This window comes from Bidens hawaiensis, unplaced genomic scaffold (assembly GCF_021521415.1).
Source record: "Bidens hawaiensis isolate Kalapana, Puna unplaced genomic scaffold, B.hawaiensis_p1.1 tig00009385_1, whole genome shotgun sequence".
NCBI classification, from domain to species: Eukaryota; Viridiplantae; Streptophyta; class Magnoliopsida; order Asterales; family Asteraceae; genus Bidens; species Bidens hawaiensis.
Window position 1 is genome coordinate 174,712 of NW_027491692.1, and position 25,471 is coordinate 200,182.

General features: G+C 40.7%; 1 pseudogene across 1 annotated transcript; it reads right to left on the reverse strand.

Annotated features, from left to right (window-relative positions):
- Nucleotides 1-1,631: 1,631 nt before the first annotated feature.
- LOC143532178 (kinesin-like protein KIN-7K, chloroplastic) lies at nt 1,632-24,428 on the reverse strand (annotated as a pseudogene). The gene is made up of 23 exons (XR_013135130.1): nt 24,307-24,428; nt 24,121-24,248; nt 13,616-13,705; nt 13,404-13,456; nt 13,211-13,276; nt 13,065-13,118; nt 12,765-12,824; nt 12,415-12,493; nt 12,150-12,217; nt 11,692-11,745; nt 11,447-11,551; nt 11,250-11,354; nt 11,050-11,157; nt 10,822-10,968; nt 9,051-9,233; nt 8,384-8,545; nt 8,010-8,222; nt 6,531-6,671; nt 6,307-6,432; nt 5,953-6,003; nt 4,408-4,455; nt 3,189-3,326; nt 1,632-2,423 (listed from the first exon to the last, which is right to left on the reverse strand). The product of XR_013135130.1 is annotated as a kinesin-like protein KIN-7K, chloroplastic (transcript).
- Between the last annotated feature and the right edge of the window lie 1,043 nt (nt 24,429-25,471).

Sequence of the window (25,471 nt, forward strand, 5' to 3'; positions counted from 1 at the left end):
AATATCCATTTGATGTAAACGCAGTACGATACTAGCATGTGTATTATCTTCCTGGTGAGAATATGAGACGTACCCTAGTTAGGCAACTTTTGTGAAGTCGTTTGTCTATCCATAAGACGATAAATGAATAAGGTTCAAGGTAGCACATCAACAAACAAAGACTTGGAATGAGCTTTTGGTGTCTTGAAAGTTCAATGAGTCATATCTCAACTATTTACACGAGCAATGCTTCAAAATTAGAAATACTATGTACACACTACATATATATTATATTACATATAAGGTATGTTTGGCAAAACTAGCTGGAAGCTGGTGGCTGGTGACTTGAAGCTGGTAGCTGGAAGCTGGTGGCTGATAGCTTTAGCTTTTTAGATATATTTAGATGTTTGACAGAGTAGCCGAAGCTTTTAATAAAATGTATAAAATGATTAAAATGGGCATAACTAAAAAAATAGTATTAAATGTATTTATTTTGGAAGGTTATTTATGTAATTAAGATACTAAAAGCTTGTAGCCTTTTCTAAACGGCTACTAGTAGTAGCTTCAAGCTTTTTCTCATAACTTAAAAGCTTCAAGCTCCTTTAACTAAACAAGGCTTCTAATTGATTATGAGCTTTTTCTTAAAAACTTGAAACTTGCAGCCCCTAAAAGTTTCTTGCCAAACATACCCATGATCTTGAAAGGCAAGATTAAGGTGCAATAAAGTGTCTTGAAATCAATCTTTTTTAATGAAATAGTGATATTCTTGAGGAGTTGTGTTGCCAAGAAACCACCACAGCTTTTGATTAAATCTCGTAGAAGATGTTGCGAAAACCAACATTTCCAATCAAGACGGCTATTTTTTTTTATTTATAATTATCTTTTTATGTTTTGAATTAATCTTGAGGGTAAAGTTAAAATATTGAGAGAGACAAAAATATGAAGTGTGAGAAGGATTTGCATTCATACAAAAACCCCTAAAAAAACTCAAAAAGAATAATAAAAAAATGACAATTCAATATATAAATAAAAAAACAAAAACAATTAAAAAACCAAAATGTTTCCCTGTCATTCCCGTTCCCAAAAAAGGGCGAAAAGACACAATGCCGAGAAAAAAGACACAAGCCGAAAATGAACAAACAACACAATAATAAATAAAAAAAAACACAACAGATAGCAAAATATAACATAATGTCCGAACAAAATATGATGCAATAATATAACACAATCAAGAAAAAAATACACCATGTCAAGAAAAAAAAAACACAATCAATGACAAAAATAAACACAAAACACAATGATAAACAAAAAGACACAATGATCTTTTTCACTTAACATTGTGTATTTTTCAATTTTTTTTTGAAAAACGAGAAAGACGGTGGAAACATTTTTGTGTTTTTACAGTTTTTGTTTTTGTATTAAACTTTGAGTTATGAGTTTTTTTTATTTTCTTAAGAGGCTTTTTATGTGGATGCAAATCCTTTTATCATTCTCATTTTTATCCCCATTTGTAAAATAACTTACATATTCTTTTAGTTAATGAAATGCCTTTTTTGTTAATAGTTTTAGTTTTTTATTCTTTTTTCATAACAATTCATTGATTATCGCACAGCTATTAGACCCAAATTGCCAGAACCTTGAATAAAACACATGAAACTGAAAATAATAATAATATGTAAACAAAACCAACCTGATTTGTACAATAACTCAAAACACCTACAAAAAGTAAAAAACACACCTTTACACACAACACGTTACAATTTACACACAATCCAATTCTTAACCCCAAACACCACCATGCATTTCTACTCTTTCACTTGCAAACTTAAACCACTTTCAATCAGCTATACCAAGTCATCCGTTTGATCAATCCCATTCCACATCCCGAACCCATCACCCCGGTTCCCAACCCCTCGGCTCGACTCTGTTTCGTCGGGTTTGACCCCATTTGACTTCTTTAACTTCGCTACAAGAACCCACATATTCGCAAGCTCGTTTTCAAGATACGACTCTCTCTGTTTGGACTCCTCAACTGTTTTTTGTAAACCTGATTCTATTCGTTCCTTTTCAGATAACATTGCTTCATATGCCATTTCTCGTTCCTGGCTCAGTGTGAGTTCTCTCTTTAACTCTGATTGTGTGGGACTAGGTTCTTTTTGTCTAATATATGTGTTGTCTTTACGTCCGCTTTTAGTGGGGCCTGGTGATCTATGGTGGTGGCTCGGGGAGTTCTTGTGTGACGCCAACTCGGCGGATAGCTGCTCGTTGTGGCTCATTAGTTTTGAAACTTCTTCTGATAGTGCTTTGAGCTCAACTGCAGCTGCTGATGCTAAGCCTTTGGCGTATGAGCTTTCTTTTGCTAGTTTTTTGTTTTGGGTTTCTAACTGGTTTCTTGCATCGGTTAATTCGGTTACTTTCTGTTTGAGTTTTTCAACCTCGTGTGCCTGTTTTGATACTCATTGGTTTAGTTCACATGCTTGCTTTACTGGTTCAAATATGTTTATTATTAAGTTTTTCACTGGATTAATATGATATATATTAAGACCAGTGGTCGGTATAAAGTATAAATAGTATCACCACCGGTAAAAGGTGTTTACTTGTTTAAGCACAAGTATAAGGGGATGTTTGGGATTGCTTATTTTCACTAACTTATTACTTATTAACTTTTTGAAAAGGAATAAGGTGCTTGGAATCGCTTTTGATGAGAGAGAAAAATTAATAAGTTACACTTTTGTAACTTATAACTTAAAAAATTATAAGGAGTTTTCATAAGGAATCCCAAGCATCCCCCAAGGGTACAACTGAATAAGTGATTAAAGCATCTTAACTATTAAGTTATGATGATATGGTCCCCTCAACTTTAAGTACATTTACCATTTAAACCCTATACTTTTCCATATTTCAGTTTTGGTCTCCACCTTTTTCATTATTCAGTTTTGGTCCTGAACTTTTCCAATTAAACTGTATACTTTTTCATCCATGTCAGGGACCATTAATGTTATGTTTATGTATAAGTTTGGACCAATGGTGGAGTTTCCCAAAGCTAGGAACCAAAAGTGAAATCTGGACATACCATATAGACCATCTGTACTATTTGTTTTTAAAATATTTTTTGGCCCTACAATATTTGATGCCTGGCCCACCGTCCTTCATAGCTTTATTGTTTTTCTCTTATTACTTTTAAAATATGATGTTCTGTAGAAATGAACCTGAGATTGACGAAGCAACATTATTTTTGCATCTTTCTCTGCTTCAAATTGACTACGCGCATCAGAAAGTTGTTGTTTCAAGGAGTTAATTGTTTCTTGTAGCACTTCACAATCATTGATATGGATGAAATACAAAATCTCACAAAATCATAATCAATCAATCATACCCCGTAACAATCTCACCAATAGCAAAGCTATAAGTAGGGTCTGGGGATGGTGGGATGTAGGCACACCGTACCCCTATCCAATAGAATAGAGAGGTGGTTTCCAGAGAGACCCTCAGCTCTAACACATGTATGTAAAAATTAACAGGTAATCAAAGTTTAATAATAATATAATTAATAGTAGCACTAAGTAATAATAATAGTAGTGATAATAATAATAATAATAATATATAGATATATTGAAATACTAAGAATAAAATACAAGAAAGAGACTACACAATATATATGAAAAGAGAATAACATAATGTCGTGTGACCAAAAATAAGGTAAATAGAAGCACCTAGGGTATTACTTTCTCCCTAAAAGTCAATAACCTTAATTCTACGTCTCCAAGAATTTCTATCCTCAACCATGTCCTCAGAGAGGTTTAGGTTTAGCAAATCATGCCTAATCCTCTCATCCCAAGTCAATTTAGGTCGGCCTCTACCCCTCCTCCCATCTATAGTAATGTTTTCTACGGATCTAACGGGATTCGTTGCCTGTCTTCTCTTCACATGTCCAAACCATCTCAATCTCCATTCTCTTATTTTATCTGATATGTTAGCTACCCCTAATCTCTCTCGAAACACACCATTTCTTATTCGGTCTAACCTTGTGTGCCCACACATCCAGTGTAGCATTCTCATCTCTGCTACCTCCATCTTCCGCTCTTGTGCCTTCTTAATGGCCCAACAATCTGTTCCATATAACATTGCAGGCCTAACTGCGACCCTATAAAACTTTCCCTTTAGTTTAGTTGGGAATCTCCTGTCGCACAATACACCTGTGGCTGCTCTCCATCTACACCATCCTACCTGAACTCTATGGGCCACATCACTGTCTAACTCCCCATCGCCCTGGACAAACGATCCTAGATACTTGAACTTCGTTACCTGCAGAACCACTTGCCCTTCAATGGTGATCTGGACGTCCTCATTGTGTTACAAAATCATAAGTGTTACAAAAATTAAAAATGTTGTAGGGGTAAAATATGAGCACCAGGTTATTATTATTACCTTCTGGTTGAGCTGCTCTTGAAGCACTCTGTTATCCCCAGCTTTGACCTGCCAAACAAAGAGTAGAATATGTCTCAGATTAAAGCTACTAATTCTTACACAGCATTTTCTAATAAATTACTGAAGAGGTAGGTCCTAGCAGAACCCAGTTGGACCCGCAAGACTCACCTTGAACAGGGACGTCTGCGCAACGACCAACTGCTCCAGCAGGACCCACCATGCTCAAAGAACCTTACGCGTAGTACGCCAGCTGTACCCGCAGGGAAAGCCTCCCAATGGTGAAGTACCCCACCTGTTCCCGCAGCTGCGGATACAAGCCATCAGGGAAGGCTACCCGCACTAACAGCAAGGCTACACGCACAAGGCATTAGCTACTTCAGTAGTCACATGAAGGAATGAGCAGGGCGGGAATACTCCCGCCCAAGTGAGCCAGTCCGTATGCTTCTGGAAGGTCTTTTGTACTATACCTACTAAGGTATGGCCGGAACAGACAGATTGACCAAAGCAGCCCATGAACCAATCACAGGGTGACAGCTCACCGACAACAATACGAGGAGGAGCACCCTCTAGTACTGTTTGTCACTATTAGCCGCTGCCTACTCACCAACCCTTACGAGGGGACGTGCGCAGCATACAGTTGGTGGAACAGTGCGTAGCCGGCAGTAAAGGAACAGTATGCAGCCGACCTTTACTGTTGGCCGTAGCCTACCCACCAACCAGCATGGCCTGTGCGTAGTCCACTGTTGGTGGAACATGATTACTATTCAGCCGGCTGTACCTTCTAGGAAACCTGCCTTCGGCTATAAATACTCCAACACCTTGGAATGGTAAGGACATTATCTGATATCTCAATCTTATCTAGCAATCTCTTAATATACACTTATATTCAGAGCAATCTAGTCTGATTCTCACGCCGGAGGGTGGTCACAAGGAGGAACCCCCCCCCTTCTCAGTGACGAGCTTACGGTGTCTGTTTTGCAGGTCCCCTAAAGAACAATTCTCTGCTAGACCTCATCCCCGTGGGAAACATTACTTAACCCCCAGATTACCCGTAATCTGTCCAGGGTTCACCTAGTGTTTCTTCAATTACCAAAATACGGCTACGGTGTTAAAATTATAGCTTTGGCCATTATGTATGTGTGTGTAACGTATATATGTATATGCATATATATATAAGTGTATATATGTATAGGGCAGGGATCATTAGAAGACCACAAACTGACAAACTAGTACCAACCAATCCATTTTTAAAATTTTTATTTTTATTCCTCTATTTAATTTATAAGGTTATTAAAAAATATATGTACCTCAAGAAGTTACATATATTTATCTCATGCGAGGTACATAAATGTAAAAAATAGTTTTTTTTTTAATTTTTATTTTTGGCAAAGATTAATAAGACAAAATCTTTTTAAAAAGTATAATTCTTGTTTAAAAGGGAGTTTCTCGAAGTTTTTTCCTATCATTTAAGTATTCTCATAATCCCTTCTCTATATGTATATATATGTGTGCGCGCGCGCATGTGTGTTTTCCAACATAACATACCTCAAGTTCAAAGGACTTCTCATTTAATTGTGCTTCTAGCTCAGAAACAGACTGCACAAGACAGGAATTTCAGCTTAGGACGGAAACATTAAACTAATTTTTTATTTGACCCGCTCGTTGGTAAGGATTAGGCGAGTTGGGTAACAGATCAAAACGGGTTTAAGTTGAAACTCGTACAATAATAAGAAGGATCTTTAAATTAAGTGATTTTTAAAGGTACTACCCACTGAACATAGACTCATTCATATACTTTTATCTGGCTCATCTGGCCCATTTGACATAAAAACACAACCCAAATGGGCCCATTCATAAAATAATGGGTCAAAATTGCAAACATTATGTAGTAGGACTTACTCGTGTTTGTTGAACACCATCAATATTGTGATGAGATGATACAACAGAACTAGTAAATTTGTGTTCTAGCTGTTTGATTTGATCATTCTTCTGTTTGATTTGTTCATTCAATCTGGCAATTTCCACCTGTAAGTTGTAATTTGTAAAGTGATTCTCATTAGTATATACATAGTTGCATGCCAATTAAAGGCCTAAAGTTGATGAAAGATTGAATTATATATTACATTTACAAATTCCCGTTCGGAGTCTCGTGAAGCATCATGTGACAGTCGTTTTAGAGCACGTAAATGAACTGCCATTTCCTCGGATAATATCTTTTGCTGCTCTTTAAGGAGGTCAATTTGGTCAATTGTTTTTATGCTAGTCTGTCAAATCATGTAAGTGGAAGTCTAAATATCTGGATCATGAAGATACACATTCACAATACAAATAATGAAAAAGAAGCAAAAAGCGGCTGATAAAAAGACCTAATGTAGATGACTCAACATGCCTTTTGTCCAAATTTAAAAAATAATTAGTATCTCAAATATGATTACAACAATTATATTATTTCAATAATAATATAAATTGGATAAAATGATTTAAGCTACTTTATTTTACCCTTTTGACCCTTTAGATTATACTATACTTATTAGTTTATGCCCATTAGGCCCATGTTCTTGTCCAATGGGCCTTAGGGTGTAAACGAGACGAACGAGCCCCTAGTGAGTTACTTGGGATCAACTTGCTAAAAGCCCGAGCCTAAAAATAAGCTATTTTAATAATAGAGCTTGAAAACTAGTCATGAGCAATTTAGAAATAGAGCTCAAAACGAGCCCGAACCTAAAAGTAAGCTCGTTTATAAATCGAGTTGTAAAACTAATCATTAACACTTTAGAAATAGAGCTCGAAACAGGCCAAGCTTAAACAAACCTGTGCCCAAAAATAAGCTCGTTTAATAATTGAGCTTGAAAAACGAGTCATGAGTTGTGCTAGTCTAGTCGTCTTTAGACAGAGCTCGAACTAGATGAGCTTAAACATGCCCAAGCCTAAAAATAAGTTTGTTTAATAATCGACCTTGAAAAACTAGTCATGATCCGTGTTCATGCTTAGAAATAGAGTCTGAAACAAGTTGAGCTTGAGCTCTTGTAAGTTAATCGGGCCGATCTCAAGCTTAGAGCTCGGCTCAGCTAGTTTACACTTCACACCCCATGTATGATGCAAACTGACAAGAAATGTACAGTAAGTTATCCCTTTATTTCTGTCTCTGATAGCAGGCCCTATAACATAACCTGATGGTTAGGTTAGAATAAAAACCCACTTGAGTTGTGAAAACTCTAGAAACCCATTCTCAACCACACGTTTTTAATTAAAAACTAAATCTATTGGTCCACAATTAGAGTTAATAAAAAATGTAATTAATTAACATTTTCTCTCTTCTGAAAACATTTATAAAAATTGGTAAAAAAAGTAAAAAAAATAGCAAAACATTTTTTTTTTATGTTTTCGATGTTTTGTATTAAATGTAACAATATATATTACATGTACAAAAAAAAAACGATGTTACATAGGGTTTTCACAACTCAAGTGAGTTTTCATTTTATACTTTGCCATAACCTGATAACCTAAATATATCTAACATTTAATTATTTATGCATGCAATTGATCCATGGTTGAATTTATTCATGCATGTGTAGACATGAAATAAAAAAGGCAATGCTTACTAGAGGACTCTCTTGTTGCAAAAAAGCACCCCCTTTGATTTCTTGATGTTGTGGGGCCCCTGGTGAGAATTCAGCAGATCTGCATTCTGTTGGTAAAGAGACTGAATGTCTGGATTCAACCAGATTATCTTTTTGGAGAGTTGAAGGCGTGCTGATAGACCCACTTGATTTATCACTAGTACTGGTCAAAGCCCCAGAGATACTGTCTCGTCTCTAGTCAAAGCAGTAATATTAAATTATTAAGCATCTGTTATAAAAGATTATAAGAACAGTTGAACTTGAATACTTGGCAATAATGGAAGTGAAGTTATTACTATGTCAACGCTATAAGAATGAAACATTATAAACAGAGAAGAATTATAGGGGAGACTGACCCGTGGTTTCAACCAATTAAGTAATCCAGGCTTCTTATTGGTCTTTTTCTCTTCCTTTAATGTATCATTACCATTTTCCACACTTTCATCAAGAGAAACATGCAACTCGGTGTTCTTGTCATCCAAAATTAAGTCACGCTTTCGATGCGGTAGATATGCAAGCTGTGCGTTGCAAGATATTATTTAGATCACAAATGGGGTATTTCATGCTTTTGATAGTATTAAATTGTGTGAGTTTCTTTTGCTATCTTATTTTTGAGTGTTAATGATTTAACAAGGAAATAATAGTCATCTAAAATTAATATTTAAAGTAAATTACATAAATAGTCCTTCAAGTATAGCTAAAATTGCAGGTTCAGTCCTCTAACTATGGTAATTACAAAGAGCGTCTAGTATTTGAAAAGTTGTAACACATTACTTATATTTGAAAAGGACGTACTGTGTTACAACTTTCCAAATAAAGGACTTAGTTAAAGAAGAGAACCTTCAATTTGTTGTATGCGGTATACTTCAAAGACGATTTAAGTAATTTACTCTATTCTTAAGTATGTTATGAGTTTCGAACAACTCATACCAATAGTATATGCCATTTTTGGTATGTTAACCAAACAGTCGTATCACAAAATCAAGAAATATTATAAAAAAGAAAAACGTGGAAGAAATCTACCTCTTCTTCACCAAAGGAATGCCGCCTTCTTATAGTTGACCGATGAGAAAGTCTAGATGCAGGTGAAGACTTGGTGGATACCAGGATTAACTTGGTCAACCTTTGTATTCGGCTCAACAAAGCAGCTTTGGCTTCTTCTTCTTGCTCCAGTCTTGATTGCAGCTTCATTTGACCATCTTCTAGCTTTAAACATCATAGATACCCAAAAGAAAATGGATTAGGCTTGCAAACAAACCGAATGAACACTTAACTTTAACCGCGTAAAAAGATTGAACACGAATAATTAAACGAACGGGGATTTCTTGTTCATGTTCGCTCGTCACGAAAATGAATATGCTAGTTCGTTAACGGTTTAAACGAATGGTTCTCGAGCTTAGACGACCGAACATAAATGAATGAACATAATTGAGCTAAAACCAGTTATATGTTATGTGAAAACCAATTTGTTGGGCCTAAAATGTTATTAAGACTAAACTAGGTTGTCATGGGCCAAAAAAATTAAATGAATATATTAACGAAAGTAAAGGAGCAAACTTAACGAACATAAATGAACATAAACGAACATACATTACAAACTGGACATGTATTCATGATCGCTAATTTAACTAAATGAACAAAAAATTTATTTGTTCATGTGCGTTCGTTTAATAAATAAACGAACTTCCTGCTGAACGGTTCACGAATTGTTCACTGAACGTTCGATTCATTGACAGGCCTAAGCTGGCTGGATAAATAACAAGCAGCAGCTTATGATGATGTTCATGAAATTTCATGCAAAATGAATTATCATTATTTGTGATTGTTTAAGGTGGTGTTTGTTTTTGCTTAAACCATCTGCAGGAAGCTTATGTCTGCGCCCTTATGTCTGCGGGCGCAGACATAAGCTTCTGAAGACTGTTTGTTTTTTTTTTAAATAAGATATGCAAACTGCTTTTATGGTCTTAAAAAAGAAGCTATTGTTTAACTTCTTCACACATCTTCACACATCTTAACATCCTACCAACACCCAATGTCCAACACCACCACCACCACCCATCGTGCGCCGCCACCACCACCACCACCACCACCCACCACCACCGTCCACCACCCACCGTCCACCACCATCACCACCGTCCATCACCACCACCACCCACCGTTCACTACCACCATCCACCACCCACCACCACCACCACCCACCTGTTGGCCACAACCATCGTCCACTACCACCACCGTCCGCCACCGCCACCACCACCACCGTCCATCACAACCACCACCCACCACCACCGTCCATCACCACCACCACCCACTCGTCGGCCACAACTATCGTCCACTACCACCACACATGTCCGCAACCACCACCCACCACCACCACCTACCATCCGCCACCAAAACCGTCCACCACCCACCACCATCACCGTCCATCACCACCACCACCCAACGTCCGCCACCACCACCGCCCACCACCAACTATTTTACTAGTCTACAAACGTTAAATGACTTCTATCTACTGTGATATGTATGATAGGAAACTAATTTTCAGCTTATGCAGACGATACCCAGTTTATAAAACAAACAGTATTATATTTTCAGATTGCAGACTTTCAGACCACATATTCAGTTGCGGACATGAAATCAGATTGCAGACAGTTTTTGTCTTCAAAAACAAACAGCACCTTAGAGACTAATTATGTTTGCTACTTACTAGTTTTAGATGTGAAAAAAAAACTTAAAAAAGTTATGTAAAAAAGGACAAAGTTTGCGGTTAACGTAATATTCTAATTAAAGAAAGTACCTTTTGTTTAAGAAGAAAAATGTCATCTCCTCCATTATCCTTAAATTGTGGAACTACAACAATACCACTTTTTAACTGTTCTAGTTCCTCCTTCAATAACCGAATTTCATTTTGGTATTTCTTTATAAGGGATTTCTCATCAATAATCTGCAGAATTATAAGCCTACTTTAATAAGCTGCCAAAAGATAATATTACTTTTTAAGGGATTAGAAACTTAGTGTACATACCCAGTTTTGTGCTGCTTGAATTTCAATGTGTTTTGCACGGTGGGCGAACTTTAAGGTATTATGTGTCTCCTCTGTATTGCTTGATGAGGGAGTGACAGTGCAAATAAGCTAAAAAGAGTACGCAAATAAGAACAATATTATGGTTCAAAAATATTGCAGTGTAAGACCTGATTAATTTAAGACTTATATGTAAGACTTACAGATACGCGTCCACGGCCACTTAGTGAAGATTGAAGGAGCCTAGTTAATTTGGAGTCCCTGTATGGTATATGAGATGCTTTCACATCTGTCAATTTTGATATAACCTGTGACAGTTCAGAGTTAGCAAACTCTAAAACACATATATTTATCAACATATAATTAATATATAAAATAATAACAATGATTGGGGACTCACAGTCCCTAGGGTTAGAAGGCTTTTATTAATATAGGATCCTTCTTTCCGACGGACACCAGTGGTCTTAGCTTTAGAGCTTTCAGAACCTGCTAGATCTATGAGGTTCTGCATTGAAGGTGAAATAAAGAACAATAATAAAGTTAAACTAACAAGATATTAAACAATTGGCAGTATTTAACAGCAGTAAGTGCACAAAGCTAGGTTATTTTGAATGAATCTATAAAAGGTGAAGTTCAAAAGCATACCAACTGTGACAAGTTAACATCCCCGCCGTCACCACAAGGGCTACTTTCTATTGTCTGTTAGAAGGTAGAACCGTAGAAACGCAAAAATATACATATTAACAAAGAGATTAACCAGAAAAACAAAAAAATGAAGTAGGTAAGGAAAAAACAGTAATAGACATGATAGTATAAGATCAAGTGGTAGCAAATCTTCATTTTTGGGACGTACGCTAGATGTAACATATGATGAACCGACAATGTTCTATTGTTTTGACTTATATTTCCAGAAATCATATACCTACATCATCTGAGAAGCAGTTCATATCACTATAAGATATACTGTACCGAATTCATATGATAGTCACTATGTATCAGGTACCGTAATATCGTGTTCAATTGTTTGTTATGTGCAAAACGAACCTTCACTTTACACGACAAAAGAATCAGAATGAATTATCTAAGCTAATTCAGAAAGTTACCAGTGTAAATATTGTGTGACTTCTGCTGCTGAGCATATTAAAATTTGTTGAACCAACATGTCTGTGCTCTGTGATAACAAAGAGCATAAGAATGGAAGATCAATTGCTTCTAAAAAGTGATTTAATCAAGCAACAAATTGTTAATTAACCATGGGTAGAAATTGCACCATAAGAAATGCCCACAATGAAAAACTAAATCTATGTGACTTACCATATGGGATGTAAAAACAGTAAATACATGTGTATAGCATAGAAAAAGACAAACCTTCTCCGGCTGCAATAAGGGAAAGTGCGTGGGCAGGAGATAGCACAACTTCCTCCTTTACACCTTCCACAAAGGTACCCTACAAACAACAATTATTGCATATAAGTTATGAATTAAATAGAGCAATAACATAGGATCTTGAATAATGGTGGGCGCAGCAGGGCACAACATAAGTAATGAGTGGAGAATATGACATTGACATGCTCGGCTATTAACCCAAACACTTCTTCTTCTAAAACAAATCACATGAAGATGACGTTGTGCACCAGAAAGTAGAGTTTGATTCCAGTTAAATAACCCAAAGAAGACAGAGACAAAAAGAGACAGCATGTATCATGGACAAAGATTACCTGACTATCCTCCCGTATTCTTAAGTTTTGCCCCGCTGGATTCAACAAGTCATTAATAACCTGGAGGAAACTGAAAACTCAAAATTGCAACATTATATAAAAAGACATGCATCTGCAATATGCATAACACCAAAGGATGCATACAGCGACAAAAGACAAATATACAGTCAACACAGAATGAGCTATAAAGAAGCCAACATACAAAAAGAGTATGGAAACAATTAAAACTTTGCACATCCAACCAAAAATCCAAAGCTAAAAGCTATAAATGAGTGATAAACTCATTGTTCGAAGGCCTACCTCATTATAAATTTCCAAATATGAGACACGTAGGAGAAATTCACGACTTGGAGTCTGAAAATGTGCATGGATATCATTTGATTATATCTTCCTGTTTGAACAAGTATAACTTGCATAGGTGGTATCATAACTTTAGCCATACATACCTCCTGAATGATACTAAAAGCATCCTTTACCGCCAATGGGATAATTCCAGGTCACCTCTGATCGCCCTGACTTGTGTATATGACAAAACAATCAAAACATATACATTGAAGTGACACAGACAGAGATCATAACAGCTTTAGATTATAATAACAAGCAGCAATGTCACAAGAGAAGGAAAAAAAATGGACTTACATGCATGGTGTGAGTCTTTCCACTACTTGTAACACCATATGCAAAGATAGTTCCTGATATTGGAATAGGTCATAGCGGATTTATGAGATCACATAAAACCAAGATGAAAAAACTCCTACTTTTCATAAAATAAATATCACTAATCTAAGGATAAAGGCAAACCTGGTTGCACCACATATAAACAGATTAGCTACATAAACTGTAAAAATTACCATTAACACCTTCCATAGCACCGCCAACAACATGGTGGGCTGCAATATCATATACATGACGGGTTGTCGTGGTAGGCCCAAACACCCGATCTATACACAAGAAGGATGAGATTACAATGTCAATCAAGATCCAAAGCTCAAATGTATTATGCTACATTGATTATGCAGGTTGCAGAGGAATTATCTCTAGAAAATATATTTGTAATGTGGATGTGGATGCTTATATCAAAAAAAAATGAGAAAGACATCATATTTTGGATTCAAAAACATAATCAATCTCAACCACCTACAAAAAAATTACAAAGATAATAAAACAGAAAGCTAGCAAAAATATCTTCGTCCATCCAGAGATCTTTTATAGTATTAACAGAGGAACCATGATTCGTCATCTCGTCCTTAGGAATTATGTTATGGATATTTCGATTAATAGAAGTGATCTAACGAATGAGGCTTCTATTCATACGAGTACACATCATTGGCTTAAAACATAATGATTAGATATAACAAGTCTTGTTTAAAGTACGATTGTGCATGTTAAGATCTAGAAAATTGCTACGAATAAAGAAGGCATGGGCACCAGACTATACACTTTTGATCAAAGTCCAAGCTGATTATTAGGTCTCCTGAAATGAGGACATAAACAGGCCATACTAAATCATGGAGAAAGTCCTACCGATTAGGCAAATCATTATTAGTCAAATTCAACTAAATCTCTGAATGAAGCTATAATTCAATCTCAGTTTTGGTTGCTGACAAAAAAAATCTCATAAACTTACATATTCCCAAAATTGACTCTATTTTCACAAACATGCTCATGTCCTTCAATTGGAGCTTGTCGACTAATTTTCAAGTAAGAGACTTTTTAATCAATAAAGAACATTTTACTAACATCATCCGCTGTTGCTGCTTATATAAGAGAGCAGAATTCAATCAGTACTCAAGAGCAAAACCATATAACGTTAGCTATGGCAAGGGATGCATATATATGGCAACTTATCAACACTCTAGCTAAACTACAAAACCCAAGATGCATTGGCATTCTGGTAGAATTTAGAGCCTCCAGATGCCCAAAAAAAAAATCATCAAACTCTTACTTACCATTCTAATTTCTTCCAATTAAAAACTTCTAAGCACTTGTATGTCCTTACTACTCAAATTAACTCGTCACTAATTGTTAATTTTAGGGCTGAAAAATCGTGTTTAACAGGTTAGAGACGACGCGATCAACACAATTATCAAACATGAAATAGACTCGTTTAACACTTGGCTTTGGTGGTTTGAGCGTGACACCGACAATTATATGTATCAAGAAGGAGGAATGATGAACCATAGCCTCGTAGTTTTAATTATTTTTAAAAAGTATAAAATTGCATGGTGTACCTGAAGAAACACTAAGTGACCCCGGCAGATTACGGATAATCTTAAGGTCAGGTAGATGTTTCCCACGAGGGTTAGGTCCGGCAAAGATGGTTATTCTTCTGATGACCTGCAAAACAGACACCGTGAGCTCGTCACTGAGAAGGGGGGGGGGTACCTCCTTGTGACCACCCTCCAGCGTGAGAATCAGACTAGATTGCTCTGAATATAAGTGTATATTAAGAGAAATAGCTAGATAAGATAGTATCAGATGATATATGAGAGTATATGATGATGATACCGTTCCAAGGTGTTGGAGTATTTATAGCTGAAGGTAGGTTTCCAAGCAGGTACAGCCAGCTGTATAATATTCCTTTTCTACCAACTGTGGGCTACGCACGTGCCATGCTGGTGGTTGGTGGGTAGGCAGCGGCTGATAGTGACATGGCCGGCTGTGTACTATTCCTTTTCCACCAACTGCAGGCTATGTACGTGCCACGATGAGGGTTGGTGAGTAGGCAGCGGCTGATAGTGACATTTTGTACTAGAGCGTGCTCCTCGTCGTACTGTTGTCAGTGAGCTGTCACTGCTTTGGTCAGATCTTGTCCATACCTTGGCAGGTATAGTACAAAAGATCCTCTAGAAGCGTACGGACTGGCTCATTTGGGCGGGAGTATTCCCGCCTTACTCATTCCTTCAGGTGACATTACTGAATTATTGAGAGTTAGTGCCTTGTGCGTGTAGCCTTACTATTAGTGCGGGTAGCCTTCCCTGATGGCTTGTATCCGCAGCTGCGGGAACAGGCGGGGTACTTCACCATTGGGAGGCTTTTCCTGCGGGAACAGCTGGTCGTACTACGCGTAAGGTCTTCATCTCTCTGAGCATGGTGGGTCCTGCGGAACCAGTTGGTCTTTGCGCAGACGTCCCTCTTCAAGGTGAGTCTTGCGGGTCCAACTGGGCTCTGCTGGGACCTACCTCTTCAAGTCCCCCCAGTCCAATGTTCTTCTCATGAATTGTTAATAAGTGAGGTGAACTTTTGGATTTAAGCAAGGGGTTTTGAAAAGGGTTTTTAGTTTTAAGGTTCTCCGTGGGGATTCTTCCCGCGGGTTTCCTAATGTCACGTGCAGAAATTCCCGACTTTTCTGCTTGATCTTTGGGTATGATGCGGGTAGGTATGTAACCTCCTCGCAAGTCAGGAGCGTTGAGTTTCACTTGTGTAGATTCTCCACGAGGTTTTGGTAGTTTTAGACATAGTGATCAATTATGTTAAACAACCAATTCCATCTTGGTGCTTCAAACAATCTAGTTCTCAACGTTCCCGCTATGCGGGGATGTTATTTCCCTTTCCTCAAGCATGGCCCAGAAGATCCTTCTTGGTTTTAATTCCCTGCAAGTGCTAAGTATGTGAAGGGTTTCGCCTTGACACTGTACCCGCACTCGTCTTATAGTTACTTGACTTCCAAGGTATTCTTGGCTTCAATTCCATGCAGGTGCTAAGTATGTGAAGGGTTTCGCCTTGACACTGTACCCGCACTTGTCTTACGGTTTCTTGGTTACCAAGGTATTCTTGGCTTCAATTCCCTGCAGGTGCTAGGTATGTGAAGGGTTTCGCCTTGACACTGTACCCGCACTTGTCTTACGGTTTCTTGGTTACCAAGGTATTCTTGGCTTCAATTCCATGCAGGTGCTAAGTATGTGAAGGGTTTCGCCTTGACACTGTACCCGCACTTGTCTTACGTTTTCTTGGTTGCCAAGGTGAGGGGGTATATTCCCTCATTTTTGAATCTTTGAATCTTTCTGAATCTTTTTGAAATTCGAAGAGTTGGTGAAAGGATAAGAACAGTCCAAACTGTTGAAGGGACGTTAGCGTCGTCTGACGGTTTCTTCTGACAGTTTCAGGACGTGCAGGAAGTTATGGCGACGTGACAGTATATGGTCATTCCAGACGCTTTTTCAGGCGCGTGGGCGCGAGTTTTACGGCACGCGTCCTGTCGACAGCTGTTGCCAGCTTGCTTTCCACGTGTCATCGTCTCATTGCGCCTGCGCTTTTCCCTCTCCCCCGCATTAAATTCATCGCATTCATTGCGATGGGTATATAAAGGGGAAAGAGGATGCATCTCAACTCACACTTTCACTTCTTCTTCTAAGCGATTTCCGGCGAATACTCTAACTTTTGTCGAGCATTCTCCTGAAATCGTTCTTCTTTCCAACCTCAGCATGTCTTCTACTCATGATCCTGAGGTTACTGCCGAAGAGTCCGACGTATACCCTGAGAACCCGATGTCCGCGTCTGACAAAGACGATAAGAGTACTGCTGGCGAGTGCCAGTGTGCTCTTTCCGTCGACCTTTATCAGTACATCGTCAAGAAGTTCATGCTCGAGCCTTTCGAGCCTGAGTTTCCTGAGCCTCACCAGACGGTGTATGATGCCCCCAAGGGGAAGATAGGGGTGTATGCTGCATTCTTCATCTATGGGAATCTCAGGTTCCCATTGACGAAGTTTGTGTACCGTGTTTTGGAGAAACACGGTGTACACTTAACGGAGGTGCACCCGATGGCGATCGCAAAGGTTCGCCACTTTGAATGGGTGTGCCACATTCTGGGCGTTGAGCCCCGCGTCGACCGCCTGATGACCTTCTATTCCTGGAGGTGCATCCAGGGCTGATACACCTTGATCACTCGGATCAAAGGTTTGAAGATCTGTGCTACCGAGCGCAGTCTTCGGTCTTGGAAGCAGGAGTTCTTCTATATCTCTGCCCGTGTCGTCCCTATTGCGATGACATTCAAGAACGGGAGGGCACTCCCCAACCTTCACGCCTCCAACTACCAGGAGGCGGAATGGTTTACCAAGATCTCCCGGATCCAGACTCCGGTTTACCGCTTTGCGGAGTCTGGGATGATGATTGTTGGGATGAGCCGGGTATGGAAGGATGCCGTCTCTGGGACGCCGCAAGTACCTATCATCCTTGAATACGGTTCGAATTCTATTCCCTATGGTATGCTCCATCTCTTTTTGCTGATTTAGGGTTTTTCTTCTAACTGTTTTTCTGTTTATTTTCAGAGGGGAACAACTTGCAGTCGCTTCTGCAACCGCGTGAGAGCGGTGGTCCCGCTCGGCTGGGTACTCGTGCTCTTGATGAGAACGAGTTGCCCATTTTGGAGCAAACAGCGGATAGGTTCGTGGAGGTCTACCCGCCGGGCCACGAGATTTTGAGCGCCACGCGGCCAGGTAAGGGATTCTTTAACCCTCGCCCTCTTCATGCTCAAACCTCTGCTGGAGTTTCCCTAATTTTATCATCTTCTGATGAGGGATCCGCAGATGGGCCTTTCTTCGTGAGGAAGAAGAAAGCTGCCGGCGTGAAGGGCAAGGCGAAGGTTGCCTCCACCACCGATCAGGGAAATCGGTCCGATTCGGAGACCAAAAGTGAGGAGGTGGCGGGGAACCCTGGTGAGGCCATTGTCACGGGGGTTGGGACAGCTGTGACCTCCGAGCAGCCAAGCGTTACGACGGTGACTGGCATGAAGAGGCCAATTCCATCGGGTTCGTCCCCGCCCGTCAGAACCTTCAAGATTAGGAAAACCCGTAAGTATACTTTTTATCTTACCCGCAATTCTTTCTGCCATTGTTTTTAATATTTTGTTAATCTTCATGCAAGCGTGGATGCGACCGCATTCCAAAGTGGTGCGGGAAGGAGCAGTTCTGGACCCATGACGGTAGGTTTGGTCAACCTACCCGAGGCGATGACCCAGGCAGCTGCGCCTGTTTGCAGTGTTGGTTCAGTTGCTCATCCCATTGAGGCAACTGTTCCAATTGTGAAATCATCTCCGCCGGCTGTCAGTGCCATATTCACTGCATCCTTCACTGTGCCGGCGGTGATTTTTTCTGCGAGCTCCTCCGCAGCGGCGACCACGGTTGTGAGTTCACCTCCAGTGAGTTCACCTCCGATGGTCTCTACCGCGGCGGCTTCAACCGTGCCTCCGGCACCGGCGACTACCTTGTCCCCGGCCGGTTCATCAGGTATGTTCAGGGTTATCTCTGCCTCCTTCCCATCCGCCCGAACTCTTGGATGGATATCCCTTAGGTTCGGGTGATGGGTTTGGCGGCTACCGGCCTGTTGTCGACCCTACAGGTGCGTAGGGTTATTTGGCCTTTTTTTTTTCTTATATCATCTTTTCCTAACTGTTTTTTGTTTTACAGTTTCGGATTCCAATGAGGTGTATGTTCCACGGTGGAACATCCGCCGGGGAACAACCCTTCGAACGGCTGTGGACTGCGTCGAGTGGGCGCGTCACGCAGCCCCAAGTGATGCGTTGGGGGAAGCCATGTCTAGCTACCAGGAGGGTAGGCTGACGAATGAGCTTCGGATTCTCCTTGCCCGGATGCAGCAGCGCGTCGAGTTGCTTTGTCGTGAAAACGACAAGTTAAAGGCGGCGCGTAGCCAGGAAGTGGCTCAGGCGCGGGCTATCCGGGAGGAGAACAGGAGACTTGCCACCATTGCTGCGGAGAAGGAAAAGGCCTTCAAGGCCCTCGAGGTTGAAGTTCAGGCCCGGCTCGAGGCCCGTTCCAAGGCTACCCAAGCTGTTAACGAACAGCTTAGGTTGGCTACGGAAACTGCGCGGAACGCGACCGAGAGGGCCACCAGAGCTGAAGCCATTGCTGAGCCTTTGCGCGCTGAGAATGAGGAGCTTAAAGCCAAACTAGAGAGGCTTCAGCAGGCTCATGATGCTTTGGCTTTAGAAGATGCCAAAAAGCTCCAAGAGATCTTGGACCAGAGGGGTATGCTTGACCACACTGAGCGTAAGCTGAAGGGCGTTGAAGAGGCTGCTGCTAAGGAAGTGTTGCTTGCCAACCTTAACAAAAATGAAGCCGAACGCGCCCGTGACCAAGCTCAAGCTGCCCTCCAGGAAGCTCTGATCACCAAGGAATGACTTCTACGAGAAGCGTTGTCGCAGGTATGCGTAGCTTCATAATATCTTTACGCTTTTCTTTATACTTAGAAAAGTTGATACATATATATTTTTTTTTGTAGGTTGTGCATCGGATCTTCACGAACACATCTTATGACGATGCCATGAGCGCAGCCCTCAACGCTTCCCATGAGGATGGGGAAAAGTCTGGTTTCTTGCTTGGTCTGGGGTTTGTTGAGAAGGGCATCCCGCCTTCCAACTTCCCTCTTTATGATGTGGACACTGAAGCTACTTACGACCAAGCAGTGAACCAGTATGCTGCCTTCCCGCATCCGGTGGTGGAGAAGGTGAACGAAATTGCTGCTGCTGATGATTGGCTAACTATTTTCAAGGCTTTCCTTGAACCGCCACAGCCAACTGATGGTGCGGGTTCGGGTGGGTTTGGAGGGAGTGGTCCTGAAGTTTGAACCTTGAGATCCCTTCCCACCGTTAGGATAGATTTACATTTCTGTAGGCGGGTAGATACCTGGCCATTCTTGTAATGCTTGAATTTTTTGTGAAATATAAATGTTTGTGCGGGTAGGACCGTCACTTTCACTTAATGGCTTGCTTTATAAACGTTGTATGACTTGCTCATGCATATTATAGTTTAATTTGGCACTTGTTTTGCCTCATAAACAATATATGATTCGCTCATGCATACTTTAGTTTAACTTAGCAATTTTCCAAGTGTTTTGAATAAGTTGACCTTTCGACGCGTGGTTGTTAATAGGTTAGTGCAGTTTTCTCTATCATGATTGTGCGGGTAGGACCGTCACTTTCATTTAGTGGGATGGCCAAACTTCACCTATAACTGACCTGCGTGAAGGTTTTCCTCATCTTTTCCTTAGAAATTTTTACCGTTTTTTGTGTTTATGCGGGTTTTGCCGCCTTCCACACGCAACGACTTCTTTTCACACTTATTTATGCGGTGAATACCGGCATCAGTGTTTTGAATAAGTTAACCTTTCGACGCGCGGTTGTCAATAGGTTAATGTTCAGTTTCCTCTATCATGATTGTGCGGGTAGGACCGTCACTTTCATTTAGTGGGATGACCAAACTTCACCTATAACTGACCTGCGTGAAGGTTTTCCTCATCTTTTCCTTAGAAATTTTTACCGTTTTGTGTTTATGGGGGTTTTGCCGCCTTCCACACGCAACGACTTCCCCACTTATTTATGCGGTGAATACCGGCATATCAGTGGTCAGATCATAAGTATAAATGTAAGACCATCAGCGTCAATGTGATAAGGAGAATCATTTCCATTAGAAGTGACTCTAGGCCTTTTCTTTACAAGTTTGGAATTGATCTACATGCAGCTTGTGTAATTAAGCTCCCTTCCATGTTCTTGGGATGGGGGTGTCATCAAGCCTTTCGAGCCGATATGCACCTGATTCGGAATCTCGTTGTTTACACAGTATGTAGTCTCCAACATTGAGGCTGCAGTTTCATCCGTGTTTTCCCCAACTGGGGTTCTACACGCATTAGCCTGCTTAGCGTCCATTACGCCACGAGGTGAGTGAGTTTCCCATTTCTGACGAATGCTTCGACAACATCTTTTAAGGATATGCATTCCTCAGTGGTGTGACCTTTTGTCCCGTGGAAGTCACAGGACTTGCTCTGATCAGCGTTATGACGCTGTCGGACTATTGGAGCCTTTGGCCATGGGAGCCTCTCGGTGGCAAATATTTCGGTGACGCTTTTGGTGAGTGGCGTCCATCTGGGATTCCGGTTCGACGACTGCATGTTGTCCTTTCCGCCTAACCGAGGGTGCGAGCCGGATGAGGTGTCAAAGTTTACCCTTGACTGCCAAATACCAAGCTTCCTCTTTTTGTTTTGTCGGGCGGTAAGGACGTTGTTTTATCTTGTTTTCTGAGTGTAGAGGTTTGTGCTATGGGGAAGATCTCTACCCAGTTGCTTTTCCGTTTCCGCGAAGCGTTTAGCTGCTGTCATGATGGCATCCCATGTGGATGGCATGCCGTCTTTACCCGTCAATGTGCGGATAAGCTCTGGGTATTCGGCGCCTTGGATGAAAGCTGCGCGAACAAGATCCTCGCTTATGGTGCCCAGACTCAGCTTCTTTGAGTTGAAGCGCGTGATGAAGTCTAGTAAAGACTCATCTTCCTCTCGGATGCAGTTGAGGATCGTCCATTGCTCTTCGGTATACTTTCTTTGCTGACTGAAGTGTTGGCTGAACTTCTGCTGGAAGTCTGCCCAATCGTAGATGTGGTGGACCGGTAGACGGTCAAACCACGCTCTGGCTGCCCCAACAAGAGTCATTTGGAACATGTAACACCACGTGGGTTCCGTCCAATTGCTGACGGTTTCCCCCGCTATGAATCTGTTCAAATGATCGTCTGGGTCAGATATACCATCATATGTGCCTATGTTGGACATTTGTTTGGCACTTTTCGGGCAATTGCTTCCGCAATGTCCCTTGCAAATTTGGACGTTCCCGCATTTGCAACAGTTGGTCTGAAGGTTTTAGAGAAGTCATGTGGGTTTCCCCCCGCGTTTCTTGGTTTGAAGGTTTCTCCAAAATTCCTTCTCGGTTGGAAGTCCGTTTCCTTGCGCTTCCCTTTCGCCCTATGACGAGGGTTTGCGTCACTGTCGGACTCCTCCCGATCATCGTCCAAGTACTCATTGCTCATGTTGAGCTGTTGTCGAGTGCTTCCGAATTCGTCAGCCTGTTGGAGTGAACGTAAGCGTTCATCCAACTCAGCTTGGAATTCCTTCTGACGTGCTTCCGCCCACCCTTTAACTTGATCAAGTGTTTGGCGGGGGAGCCTCGTCTGTTGTCTCTCCAACTGGGTATCGGTGAATCCCAGTGAAGGAATGTTTACTGCACTTGCCCCGGCTTGGGTAACCGGGGTAGTGTTCGTAAAAATTGTGTACTCGCCGGTGTTCCCCCCAGTAGCTGGGGTTGTGGTTACCGGGGTTTCTTGGTCACTCGCTGGCCTTGGCACCGGAGTAACCTTAACCATCTTTCCAGAGGTTTTGAAAAAACTGAAAAAGAATTACTTCTAGCTTTTATGCACGGATGGCGCCAATGAAGAAATACTAAGTGACCCCGGCAGATTACGGATAATCTTAAGGTCAGGTAGATGTTTCCCACGAGGGTTAGGTCCGGCAAAGATGGTTATTTTTCTGATGACCTGCAAAACAGACACCGTGAGCTCGTCACTGAGAAGGGGGGGTACCTCATTGTGACCACCCTCCGGCGTGAGAATCAGACTAGATTGCTCTGAATATAAGTGTATATTAAGAGAAATAGCTAGATAAGATAGTATCAGATGATATATGAGAGTATATGATGATGATACCGTTCCAAGGTGTTGGAGTATTTATAGCTGAAGGTAGGTTTCCAAGCAGGTACAGCCAGCTGTATAATATTCCTTTTCTACCAACTGTGGGCTACGCACGTGCCATGCTGGTGGTTGGTGGGTAGGCAGCGGCTGATAGTGACATGGCCGGCTGTGTACTATTCCTTTTCCACCAACTGCAGGCTATGTACGTGCCACGATGAGGGTTTGTGAGTAGGCAGCGGCTGATAGTGACATTTTGTACTAGAGCGTGCTCCTCGTCGTACTGTTGTCAGTGAGCTGTCACTGCTTTGGTCAGATCTTGTCCATACCTTGGCAGGTATAGTACAAAAAATCCTCCAGAAGCGTACGGACTGGCTCATTTGGGCGGGAGAATTCCCGCCTTGCTCATTCCTTCAGGTGACATTACTGAATTATTGAGAGTTAGTGCCTTGTGCGTGTAGCCTTACTATTAGTGCGGGTAGCCTTCCCTGATGGCTTGTATCCGCAGCTGCGGGAGCAGGCGGGGTACTTCACCATTGGGAGGCTTTTCCTGCGGGAACAGCTGGTCGTACTGCGCGGGAAAAGCTGGTCGTACTGCGCGTAAGGTCTTCATCTCTCTGAGCATGGTGGGTCCTGCGGAACCAGTTGGTCTTTGCGCAGACGTCCCTCTTCAAGGTGAGTCTTGCGGGTCCAACTGGGCTCTGCTGGGACCTACCTCTTCAGTACCTTTTTGCTAAGCATGTCTTATCGTGTCTAAACAGGTACCGAATTTGCCACCGCTCACTCATTCACAGTACACTAATATCACTTACTACAGAGCAGTGTTTGGCAGCATAAAATATAATTTCCAAAACATACAGCATAATAGGTTGAACCACTGCTATAATGCACCATACCGTATGCATGAGCTACCGATGTCGTATGCTCGTTCCGTACAGTCGTTTCACCGTCTGCGTACCACGCAATCTCCTCCACCTGCCGTATTTCCCTCGGACTATCAAAAACGAAGTTAATTCTAATCAAACTAACCACAAATAACATCACATTTAACCTATAAAATGTAAACTAATTCGATCAATCACCTGAGAGGACGAAACCTGACCGTAACCGTCACATTCTCCTTGGAAGCCGGAGACCTCAAATTATCAACCGAAACATGCTTCGAAGTCGATTTCCGTGATTTGAATCCACCTCTCGACGCCATTGCCGAATTCAACTTCAATTAAACAGAGCAGAGAGCATAATCCAGTTTAGTTGAATGTTTTGGTAAGACGTGCGTTTATTTATTTATAAAAGCAAGTGGAATGTGATGGAGAAAAGGTGGATGAAGAAGAATAGTGTGATTGGAGAGATGGTCTGTCTGTTTGTTTGGTTGGTGAGAGATGTGTGTGAGTATGTATGTACGTGTGGGGCTTTTTATTAGGTGCGATAATAATATTAGTGCTTGCCTTGGAAGCGATGATCCCTCATGAATGAATGCCAATTTGTGACCATCGTACTTTTTTTAAGAGGTTTTTCATTTGGACCAATACTAGAGAAAAAGGCAAACAGAATAATAATAATAATAATAATAATAATAATAATAAATCAACCAGGAAAAATACAAAAAGTAGTTTGGCCTCTTTTATATTATTATTATTATTATGTTTAGAATTTCTTTGTAATTCTTGTTTTACTTGAATCTAAAACCTTTTAATGTAAAGTTGTAAACTCAGGTATTTGATAATGGGCTATCACCTCATTGGTAGCAGTTTGGGTTTGTTAATGTCATTTGCTACGTTTTTGGAAATTGAATTTAAGTAATATTTGTTGAGCGATAATAATTCATATGGGCAATTTGACAAATGACACTTTACCTTTCAGTTTCTTAGCTAAAGACCCTCACTCTAACGGGGAAATAACTTTATTCGCCTAGACTTTTATTTCATTTTTTAAAAAAATTACAGCATTTTGTTTGTGATAAATTCATTAGAGTAGGTGGAGTTACTTTTCCGTTAGAATGAGATTGCCCGTAACCGAAAATTATAAATGTTAATAGTCATGATTTTAGTATGGCTAGTAGTTTGGATTATGAACATCCAATTTGTCATAATTATTTATTATAAAAACAAAGAAAATGATTGATAACACATATAGAAATTTAACAATAAATAGTGTGTGACATAATTAGAGGTCTTCAATTAGGACCTTAAGTCCAACTTTATAGTTAATGTCAAGTAGTGTAGTGGTCCGTTTACACTATACAGT